Source organism: Thermobia domestica, chromosome 4, assembly GCF_964235325.1.
Source record: "Thermobia domestica chromosome 4, izTheDome1.hap1.1, whole genome shotgun sequence".
Taxonomy (NCBI): Eukaryota; Metazoa; Arthropoda; class Insecta; order Zygentoma; family Lepismatidae; genus Thermobia; species Thermobia domestica.
Genome location: NC_137457.1, coordinates 27,823,081 through 27,835,697, shown reverse-complemented (window position 1 = coordinate 27,835,697; position 12,617 = coordinate 27,823,081). Strand labels below are relative to the sequence as shown.

The following is a 12,617-nucleotide window of genomic DNA, read 5'->3' as shown; positions in this document are numbered from 1 at the left end:
AGGCTGAAGCATATTAAAGCTTTATGTGAGATGGGGACTAGGCTCAGTTGGATGTTTTACATGTGGAGAGGGGAAGTGCCAAGACTCCACTTCTGTATTCTTTGCAATGGGAGGACAATACAATACGGCAGGCAGTTAAAGCATATTGTAACAGCGAAACTATGCATGAGATCTGAACTCCATAAAAACGTTACTGGAGCGGGTTACGATCCATACCTCCGATTGTAGTAATTTCAGATTTGGTTTGTGATATTGTTTTCATGTTTCCAGATACATTTATTTTCCGGATTATGGTCTCAGCGAAATTCCACAAACTAGTACCTGTGTGTGCTGTCACAGAACATATCCAGAAATTACGATCTATTCTTTGCGGGTGCACGGTGACTTAGTGGTGAAGCGCTCACTACTAATGCGAGGGTTTCTTGGTTCGATCTCAGGCCGTGTGAGATTGTGGTAGACAATATTGTCCCAGTGAAATTTCTCAGGGTTTCCTCGTTTTCTCCAACATTACCAATCCATCAATTATTAAATCCCAGTGCAAACATATGGAAACTTATAGATTCTCTGCAGGTATATATATATGAACTACTTATCCACCAGATTTTATTGTCTAGCCTATGGTTACCGAGAAACAAAGTACCGCACACATACATTAGTATACCTGAGCCTTAAGTGAGCTCCAGACCCAGTATGATTAGTGAGCACAACCACGTGCGAGTGAGTGTCTAATTGAAGTTAGCAAACCTGAGGAGATTATTATTATCATCATAGATATTGCCATTATTGGCAGGTCACTTCACACAACTGAAAAGCTTCCGTGCTCCACGGTCTTCAGTTAAACCTCTTCGTCCTCACGTACGATTTTTGTGTTTTGATTTGCCCATCAATTGTAGTCCCCCTCTCTTTCCTACGAGCACGTCTCTCATGTTACAATTCCTCCTTGGCCAATGTCTCAACCAATTGTTCTTCTCTCTCACACCGTTCCTAGCACTTTCTTTCTCATTCGTTTTTCACGTAGCCATTTCCCTCAATGCTCGTCCACGCCCACATTTTAATAGCTTCCAGTCTTTTTTCTTCGCTTTCGCGTAATATTCCATGTATCTGCCTCATACAGTGCAATACTGCACGAAGCATTCTATGAACCTTTTTGTGAACTTTTTATTCCAGGACGCTCAGTTTTCTTCCTCGTAAAGGCTTCTTTCGCCATTCCTATCCTTGCTTTTATTTCACACTCATACTTCATATCATTACTAATAAGGTGGCGCGGTGGCTCAGTGGTAGAGCGTTCACCTCTGGTGCTAGGGGTTCCGGGTTCGATCCCAGCCCCCACAAAGTGAACTTTGTGGTGGACAAACACCGTGTGCGTGGGTTTTCTCGGGAGTCTCCCGTTTCTTCCCACTTTCTTCATTCCACCATTTTTCATCTCTCATCATCACCGTATCCTTTAGCCTAGCCGGCATAATTGTGGGACGTAAAACTCAATAATTTCATTTTAATTCATTACTAATAATACTATCCAGGTATTACGTATTATATTTTCTCCGCTCCTATTGACCCCACCCGCTTCGTTCCAATCACCATGGTTTTTGTTTTTCTAACATTTATTTTCATCCCATATTCTTCACAGCCCTTCCTGAAGTTTTCTGACATCTTACTGATTTTTTTTTTCAGGTTCCGCAACAAGCACCACATCATCTGCGAACCATATACATCTCATTTTTCTTCCTCCTACCGAAATGTCTTCATGTTGTAGGCTCTTTCTCACTCTCTCTCTCGTAGGTAGATTAAATAACGTTGGCGATTGGCAACATCCCTGTCGAACTCTCCTTCCATTGTTTTCAGTCATTTCATCCCTTATTCTAACACTTTTGTTTTATATACAAATTTCCTTTGAGCTTTTGATCTTTCCATTCCAACCCAACCTTCTTTAGAGCTCCCAGTAAGCATTCTCAGTACAGGCGGTAAAAAACATTTTTCTAGGTCAATAAAACAACATACACATCTTCCTCATTCTCTGTAAACTTTCAGAGATCATTCTTTATAAGCCATTTGCATATCTTGTGCCTTACAACCCGAACTGTTCCTCTTCAGTTCCTTGATTTGTTCTTCCATCCGATCTTCTGTTCAGTATTCGAAGTTTAATTTTTGCTGCATGCGATATGAGACTAGTAGTTCTATAGTCCACATATCTTTCTGGGTTCGATTTCCTACCCAGAGGTATCATGGTCGTCTTCAGGAAATCTTTTGGTCAGTCTTCTGTTCCATATATTTCATTGGAGAGCCACAAGAGTTCTTTCTTGCCATTCTGTCGTACGTGACCCGTAATATTTAGTGAGCGCAATCACGAGTGAGTGCAAACCCCATTGAGGATAGCAGACCTGATCCATTAGTGAGCGAGTGCAAGCCCATTGAGAATAACCAACCTGATCGATTAGTGAGCGCAACCAGGAGCAAGTGAAAGCCCAATTGAGGAGAGCGAAAAAGACCCCTTAGTAAGCGAGCCGTTATATGATTAGTGAGTGCAACCACGAGCAAGTAGAAGCCCGATTCTGGATAGTGAAACTGAGTTCTTTGTGAGCTCGACACCCAATATAATTAAATTAGCGCAACCATGGTTGTGTGCAAGCCTTGTTGAGAATAGCAAAACTGGGGCCTTAGTAACTGAGACTCCCAGAATAATTAGTGAGCGCAACCACGAGTTAATGCGAACCTCATTGAAGATAGCAAAACTGAGCTCTTAATGAGCTAGAGCGCGAATATGAGTAGTGAACGGTTGCTCCGACTTCCCGCCGAAGCATTCTTGTTCATTACTGTTAAAGCATACTACATTTTGCCTACGTTGAAGTCAGAGCATATCTAAAAGTGATGTTTGCAGCAAGTCTGGAAATAATGCAATCTAGGGAATCCATTGCACATTACTTAAGTATGCATTTTTGGATTATGTGTGGCTTCCTTTCGAGTTCTAAGTAACACGTGATGAAATATAATTTTACCAAGCTTTTGGACGACCCTAACTCTAAAACTACACATTTTTCTTCTCAGGTATATATAAACTTCGTTTCTCTTTTTGGTGTGGGCAGTCACCTCTTTCAATTTATGGGTGTAGTTCATTGACACCTTGTATATCTGAAACTTGAGGGTTCGGGTTCTACGTTAAGTTGTGGGTATGCATCTCATACGGTGGGGCCACTCGATCGAAAAGGTGTAAAGGCCAGACACCCTGAATGAGGTTTCCCTGGGTTCTCTTCATTCGCACCAGGTAAATGGCGGAGTGGTACCTAACTTATAGGTCCCAGGCCGCTTCCTTTCGTCCCTTTTCCCGGATAGTGTGCTCGCCGAGGGACGTCATCCCTAAAAAAAACAATCGATGTCAAAAGCCCAGAAATCTAAATCCTAACCATACATTTCACATAACCTTAGTGCTGAAAGAGATGTTAAAGTACAACCAACGAAATAAGTCCAGCGATAGGTTTATTGGAGGCTAGAGAGCTCATGTGTTACGTATCATTGTTGTTGAAAGAAATTATACATGTGGGGCTACAACGGTACAAACGCCACCGAGAGGCAACTTGAAAGGCTTCAGCTCATTTTGCACCCACTTGGGACAGTCTTGTGTGTGTGCACTGTTGTTCACTTAACTTCGTACAAAAAAGTTACAGTAATTACTGAATATATAAATATTTTCAACAGTATCTTTACGGTCAAGAGAAAGCCCCAGCTTTGCTGAAGTTGGCACTTATCCCACTATAAACAGATACAAATACAGCGACACTTGCTCGAAAATGGAGCGTGAGGGACGCACTGTTCTGTTCCGTATTTGATAGGACTTCGCTCAAAGCAGATTGATATTATCTCTTTAAATACTTGGGTGACATTAACAGAATCGATCGTCCCGTTGAAAACAAGTGTGGTATATAAACACAACATTTAGACGGAAAGAATTGTTGTAGTTTATATAATTCTAATATGCGTTCAATTGGCCAAATAAGTCATTCACCACCTTATCATAGGCTTGGATGGCTATTTTTCGTCTTTGAAGGAACACTAATAGCCTTCCCTGAACTTTTGAGAGACGAGTATGGCGTACAAACACACACCTGAGGATGGGTGTGATATGTAACACAACATTTGGACGGAGAGGACAGATGTGATTTATAAGCCCCAATTCCGCTTACTTTGTTAAAACGTCATTCAGTGCACAATCATAGACTTTTAGAACGTCCGGTTTGTTGCGTTTTTGAAGCAGGACGATAGCCGTCCTTAAAGGGTTAAATGCCATAACTTGTTCGGGTGAATTATTGTATTTTTGTGTGGGAGAGGATGTTTTGTTCATCTCTTCCATAATCTTTGAGGGATTTTCCCAGAATTCTTTCAGTAAAATTTCTCTGTAAAAAGCAGTTCCAACTTTTCATGTTGCTCGAGATCATCATCATCTCCTTGAATCACGCTTTCAAGTACGAACTTATGCGAAAAAGTATGTTTTTTCGTGTATATATGTATAGATAGATAGATTATGTTTGCTTAGTTAGTCTTGAGAAGAAAATGTAACCATGTGTGTGCCATGCAAGTGTGTCCTTCCACGTTGACTGAAGACAAATCAATTCCGATTGGCCGCATCTCTCCCCCTGCTGAATTTGTAAATCGTTATTCTCCGGAGAATCCAAACGGTAGGATTCCCAAGTTGAAGTGCATTATAGGATAAAATTAACGAAATACACTCGCTTGCAGTGGTACAGTCCGCAGGAAAAAACCTGCAACATGAGCATGTAAGTTTATTGTGAAACGACGAAGGCTTTTGTTCCTAAATAAATGTGCAAGAGAGGACGCCGAGGTTTCTCCTGGCGTGATTCGTGCCACTTAGACGTTATCTTGATTCCTTGCGCTGTTAGGTGTAGTTTCACAATAAACTTACATGCTCATGTTGCAGGTTTTTTTTATTGCGGACTGTACCAACCACTGCTGTCAAAGCTTCAGCGTCTATTACTTTCAACAGGTATTTAATTGTAATACGAATGGTCGCAGATTTGAGTGACTTAACGGTTTTTCCCTTTCATGATCATCCTTATCCAGTTTCTATAGGGGAAGTCAGTTTAATATGAGCAGCACGAAGCTTCAACTCATACAGCGCACACATACCTTATGCAAGAGGAAAACATCGAAGTTGGTAGCATTGTTTGGAGTTTCATGAATTTGCAGAGAGAAGCCCAAGTTCGTTCGCTGCAGTTATTGTGAAATGAAAGACAGTTTTACAGGTAGGCTAGTCAGTTCTGTCTAGGAATGCAACGCCAGTCTTCTGTTCACTTCTTTCCTATAAACAGAGTTGTCAACTACAACATGTTAAGATATCATTAGCAGTCGATGAAATACGAGCTTTTGAATTCAGTTTAATATGGGCATATATATATATATATATATATATATATATATATATATATATATATATATATATATACAGTGGCGGATCCAGGATATGATCAAGGGAGGGGCTAAACCATAATTTGCCGTTTTATCCAGTGTAAAGCAGAATTGAAGCCCATTTTCTCCAGTGTAAACCTGAGCATCAAGGGGGGGGGCTATAGCCCCTTAGCTCCCTTGGATCCGCTCTTGTGTGTATATATATATATATATATATATATATATATATATATATATATATAATGAGAGAAATGGACATGAAGAGCTTTTGCAGATGTTAGCTAAAGTAGATATTTCGTAATGACATAATTTGTGATAACATGAACTATATAAATTCTACAATCTTCAAGTTCATAACGGCAATATATTTACCAAATTAAAATTTGCTAAAATGATGATGAAAGCATGGATTATTAATGTTACTCTTGGAATTGCTTCAAGTGCATATAAAGGAACTAGACTGTGGCCAGTAGATGTACATGCTATATCTGGTTACGCTTATGTTGCAGAGAATTATTCTCGATGTTCCTCAAGACACTTTAAGGTCATCTGCTCGTAATAATAACCCAACAAGCTCTTCTGCACTACCTAATGTTGCAATAGTGCACACATCACCAACCAATACATCCACAGGTCAAGAACTTGCCTGTTTCGCTGAACTTCAACCTGGACTATTAAGCGCCTCAGGAAATACTAATCAAGCAGTTCCCTCAAACACCGTGGAAAATTGTCAAATCACTTTTACCTCTGCCTGCTATTCAGAGCCAAAGCAACAGAAACGGGAGACATAGAGGAAAAGCACGAGAACTTACATCAAGGCAATTGATAACAGAACTTCAGTCCAGAGGCACTTCAAAAGAAAAACTTCCTGTAAAGGTGAACAAGCAGACATCCATAAATAAATCTAAAGCACAAGTAGATAATAATAGTTTTATTGAAGAAAACACCAGAAATGCTACGTTAGGAAAGAGGACAGGCTCATCCACACAGTGTGAGGAGAATGATAGTATTTACCATATTTGTGAAGGAAAGTTTAGTGGACTCCAAAGGGGAAGAATGGGTCAAGTGTGATACGTGCAAGACTGGTATCATGTTTCTTGTGTGAACATTCAGTGCCCTGAATTCTTTCTTTGTGATTATTGTAGATTTAGTGCCTAGTTATTTACATCAAATCAATAGACAATACTCTTGAAATGAACTGTTTTACGTGCATGTACAATTATCTTTTGTTCGTTAATGTAATCATCCACGTTTTATTTCTTCGTTTGTACATTTTTTCTTTCTATCTAGGGTATTGTTTTTTTTTATGTGAAAAAGAAATGCTGATCATAAATGCCCTATGGAAGTGCTCATATTACCCTTATACTACGGAAAATATGAGCACTTCAAACTTTATTTTACTAACCTGTTTATTACTCACGAACAAAAGCATGTAACCTTTTACTGTTTAGCGTTTGTAGACCAAAAGCCAGGCTTTCTTTTGGTGATATTTTTTACTTTCTGTATTACATCATTTTTTAGGTATTTTCATTAACTATGCTCATATTCAAGTCTTTATTATTATTACTATTACTATTACTATTATTATTATTATTATTATTATTATTATTATTATTATTATTATTATTATTATTATTATTATTACAAAAGCGTCGTACTATTAAAACAGCTTGGCAAGTCACGTGTAGATCGCTGGCGACAATCTGCGAACCGTACGCTTCCGTCAAACTTGCTTCAATTCTTCCTTGCTCCAATGTTAATCGGTCGCCTATTGTGTAAGCTATAAAAATAAAAACCTGGTGAGTCAAGTTGAAGATAAAAATAATAGAAGTGAATGTATGAAAACAATAAAAACATTGCACGTTAAGTTAGACAGAAATAATAGAAGCTTGATATAATGCATGTTTAAAAATAAATATACTTTTGAGTAGTAATATATAAGTTTTGAGTCACGCTGTATATTGTAATTGAAGTATGTCTTTTAAAAATAACGTCACTTAATTCAGTTGCAAGCCGGATATTAACATTTTGTCACAAAATTCCGTAAATATATAAATTAAATACTACTTTTTATACATTACAAATACCAAGGCCGGATTCAGGATTTTCTGACCTGGGGTGCACAAATAACTACCAATACATCTGCATTAAATTTGGTTTCTAAATGCCTTTAAGCACTTGGGTGAATAAAGAATCGCCTTGGAAATGCTCAGGTCTCGGGTTGTTCTCGTTTCTTGGCCTCTTGTTTTCTTCCCTACTTGACTTGAGAAGTGATATACGCATTGTTTTGCTTGGTGAATCTTTTTCCTTGAACTTTCAGAAAATCGACAAACTATTGCTTTTGTAATATTCCGCTTTCTTTTAAGCCCTAAAGGGAAACTTGACGGCAGAAATTTTCAGAAAGTGTTGATATTTTCACTACGTGCTTTTGATTTTAGATATTGTATATTTAAAACGAAGGGGGGCGCACATGCACCGTTGCACCCTCCTAAATCCAGCCCTGTTGGATCCAGAATTTTTTGAGGGGGGTGCACGAATAACTACCAGTATATTTGAATTCAATTGGAATTTCTTAAATACCTTTAGGCATCTGTAGTGTGAATGAGGAAATGACCTGGACAAGCTAAATATCTGTTTTCGGTGAATCCTTTCGTTTCAACTTTTAGAAAATTGACTTAAAGTATCGGTTTTGCAAACCTTCTCTTTGTTTTAAGCCCAAACGGAAACATGATAGCAGACATTTTTGGAAAGTGTTGCTATTTTCACTGCTACCTTCTCATTTTTCGTAATGTATATTTACAAGGGGGGGGGCACGTGCACCTTTGCACCCCCTCTAAATCCGGCCCTGACAAATACTATGTGCTTTTTGTCAATCACATTCAATATGAAGTATCCAACTTCTTCAGTACCACCCTGAATTTATGTCAGAAAGGTTTAATTTCTCAAGTAATCGTTTCAGAATGAACCGCTTCGAATATGAGAAGACGTTCTTTTGCGGGTAACTTGTGTTTTAAAAATATGTTTGTGAATAAAGTGACAGCAAATGTGATTCATTGTGAAGAACCTACGCTGTTCCAGTTCCTCGGTGTGGAGATAAGTGTGGACAAGAAGGAAATATAGGTTCCAGGGTCACTGGATTTAAGGGTGAGATCATCGCTATTATTTGAGGTCGTATGAGAGAGGGTGAGTGAGGTTCTGAGAAAAGGTCCATCACTGGTTGCAGGTTCTTGAGATGGCATAATCTTGGAGATTCTCCTGGTCTTCATAGTACATTTTAGTAGATACATTTTTTATTGGCATACTTTTCCTACAGCTGTGATTTTTTGGTGTAAAGTGGGTGGTCCACGAGATGAGAAGTAGGGATGGCCAGAACCGGTTCCTGGTGAAACCGTTTTTCGGGTCTGAACGGATCCGGTTTTTCGGATCCAGGTCTGGAACCGGTTTTTCGGATCCAGGTCCGGAACCGGGTTTTCGGATCCAGGTCTGCAACCGGTTTCTAAGATCCGGTTCTGGAACCGGGTTTTCGGATCCAGGCCCAAAACCGGTTCCGGAACCGATTTCAGAACCGGTTCTGAAAACCGGATCTCCGAAAACCGGTTCCGCCGGAACCGGGACTTTGTGGCCATCCCGAATGAGAAGTACCTTTTTTAAATTCGAAATTAAACAAGAAACATGACAACTCTCGTCTCGTTTTTCAAGACTAGAATCAAAAGGAGACAAGAAATTTCACGAGTGTCGCGGGCAAGGGTTGTTCACGCAAGTCTGAGATTTCAAATACTGTTTTACTGTTACATGACTCATCGTATTAAAACTATAAATTGATAAAGTGAATCGTGCGGACACCGGAGTCTAGTGATTGGAGCGTTAGACTCACGCTTCAGGGTGCCTATCGGTTACGAAAGTCACGAATGTCACGGAAAAGTCACGAAATCAGAAAACGGTCATGAAAGTCACGAAAAAGTCACGAAATTTAGCTTTTGGGTCCCGATTTTTTTTAAAAATGTACAAATGAAGTACAGATGGGAAAATTTCGTTCTATAAAACGTCAAAATTCACCACCAAAAATGTCTATGGTCGGCTTTAGACGCTACCAAATCGCAAGCAAAGTACGTTTCTATCGCATGGATGGAAATTCGGCCTAATTCGCACCCAAATTTGCTCTTGAAAATGTTAGGAAATTTTATGATTTGGTGAAGAAAAGGTCACGAAAAAGTCACGAAATTTCATTTTGGAATTTTAGTAGACACCGTGTACATGACTCATCGTATTAAAACTATAAATTGATAAAGTAATCGTGCGGACACCGGAGTCTAGTGGTTGGAGCGTTAGACTCGCGCTTGTTCCCAGGTTCGATTCCCGGCCGGTGCTTCCCAATTTTCAGCGTCCATCTAGCGTCGTGAGGCAAACTGGGGAGACACGTGAATAAAAGACGTGACAGGACGACGCAGCACGCTGACAACGTGTTCGTCCTTAGGCTGGACGTAGTTCAACCAGTCACTAAGAGATGACGTTGGAGCGGCTCGGCCACAAAGGGCTGTTGCGTCAAGTGGTGAAATCGTACGATGGTTTGTGTACTAGGGATGGCCAGAACCGGTTCCTGGTGGAACCGGTTTTCGGGTCTGAACGGATCCGGTTCCGGAACCGGCTTTTCAGATCCAGGTCTGGAGCCGGTTCTTCGGATCCAGGTCGGGAACTGGTTCCCTATATCCAGTTCTGGAACCGGGCTTTCGGATCCAGGTCTGGAACCGGTTCTGAGAACCGGATCTCCAAGAACCGGTTCCGCTGGAACCGAAACTTTGTGACCATCCCTACGTTAAACCTGAGCTGCTGCCAGACTGAACAGTGTGCTAGATGAAATGGTGGAAGCGACAGGCAGGCGCCCAGGCGGCGGCCGCTTGTCTCATTTGGCTAAATAAACTGGGTAACTGGCAAACTCATTGGCTAAACAGGCAAACTGGCCAACTTATTTGGCTAAACACCCACTGGTGGAACAATTTTTTTTTTTTCTGGAGGCACAAGCGGGTCTGGGCGGGGAGGGCACAAACGCATGGTCCTCTTTGCAGTGTTTTGAAGATTAACTTTGTGCCTCCTTTACGGGTCTTTGGGGGCTTTTGGATCCAGGTCTGGAACCGGGTTTTCAGATCCAGATCTGGAACCGGTTCCTAAGATCCGGTTCTGGAACCGGGTTTTCGGATCCAGGTCTGGAACCGGTTTTTGTAAGATCTGGTTCTGGAACCGGGTTTTCGGATCCAGGTCTGGAACCGGTTTCTAAGATCTGGTTCTGGAACCGGGTTTTCGGATCCAGGTCCGGAGCTGGTTCCAGAACCGGTTCTGAAAACCGGATCTCCGAGAACCGGTTCCGCTAGAACCGGATCTTTGTGGCCATCCCTATTGTGTACTATAGAACATTTATCAGTGTTTAGAGATACTCAAGACGTTACTCAATATTTTCCAATAATAAATAAGGTTTAAATGTTATATCACACCTGTCGTGGGCATCTCGTGACGCGGAAGAACTATACCTTGTCGTACCATAAATATTGACACAACATTGAAGGTAAATTATTATGAAAGTATTAAAGATACTTTAATATCCTTATTGTATAGGTTACTTACAAATCTAACGAAAACATAGCAACAATTACTTTCCAAAATGGCCGCCTTTGGCCTTCACAGAGTCACTAAGTCTCTGTGTCCGCTCATCTTTAGCCTGTATAGGGAATTCCGCCACTGCTTTCACCGGGGAACGTTTCAGACTGTCAATATTGGCTTGCCTCTTCTTACATACCATGCCTTTAAGCAATGACCACAACTTATATTCCAACGAATTGAGGTCAGGGCTGCTAGCAGGCCAATCATCTGGAGCAGTGAAGTTCGAGACATTTCTCCTGAGCCATTCCTGGGTAGAGTGTGTCTTCTGGGCTGGTGTTGAATCCTGTTAGATAGTCCAGTGTTGGTTAATGAACAAAGTGTCACTCAAAGACTTCACGACAGAGTTCAAAACAGTATTTTCGTACACACTGCCTGTCGTTTTCACCTTCACCTTCTTTTTCACAAAAATGCAGCTTGGTAGTGCCATTCCCCACTAAATCATGACTGAGGCCGGATGATGACCTTTCTGGATCTTCGGAGTTTTCTTTCAAACTTCCTGGGAAGTTGAAGCATACACTTGGTCATTTTGTCGATTGAAAACTTCCTCAGTGTTGATTATCTTTTCATTCATGGAAAAAAGTTCTTCTGTGTCCGTTGTTTGCGTGACGCTGCAATACACGTTTTGCTTTCATCCTCCTCTGCTCTTTCAGACGTGCATTGACAATGTGACCTGCATTTTGCCGGTAAGCCTTCAACCCCAAGTCACTTCTTAACACGCGAGACATTGAAATTTTGGAAATGTTCAGCTCACGAGAAAGCACCGATTGCTTTCGTGCAGGACTTCTCCGAATACGCGCCGCCATTGCTTGCATTAACTTTTTGGCTCTTACGCTGCGTGGGCGGCCATGCTTTGGGCGTTCGTCAACTGTCCAAATCTCCGTGAATCGTTTGATGGCCCGATAGACGAAAGATTTGCTAATGTTCAACTTTTCAAGTTTTGTGGATATCACGGGACTGATTGACTCTATGATGAGCTATTACTGCCACACAATTTTCGTAATTGACCCACTACATAGCTACATTTTCACGAACACATTTTCTCTATCACAGATCAACCGACAATGGCCCACTCCACCCTATTGCACAGGCGACCTCCAGCACGACCTTGAAAACCAGATGTACAATCTGCCTCAGAACTTGTGTCAGTGTTTATGATATGACTAGGTAGTAAGTTTTGGAAGAAATTAATAAAAAATCAGGTTATAAATTTTGAACATATATTTACAAAACGGGGCGAGATGAACTTTCCAAAAATTGAGACGAGACGACCCTACAAAATTTACGATGCGAGACTAAGAACTTGAGTCTCGTTTCGTCTCATCTCGTGAGCAAGTATTATATTTTGCTCTAAAGTAAAACCTATTGTCTCACTTGGCCTCGTTTTTGAACGACCTGCATGTTTGTAAGGTGTGTATTATTTATGACTCTTTGTTTTCTACTTTTATCTCAGATAAAAATAAGTTAAATCCTTCAGTTTAACGCTCCACGCATATGTCTTTAAGGCTAAAGGAGACGATGATTACGACAAGTGAATGATGATGGAAGCATTG

General features: G+C 40.7%; 1 protein-coding gene across 2 annotated transcripts in view; it reads left to right on the top strand.

Moving 5' to 3' along the window:
• The window catches only part of hpo (serine/threonine-protein kinase hippo), a 329,614-nt gene that overhangs the window by 128,614 nt on the left and 188,383 nt on the right, over positions 1–12,617 (top strand). The gene's annotated exons all lie outside the window — the stretch shown is intronic.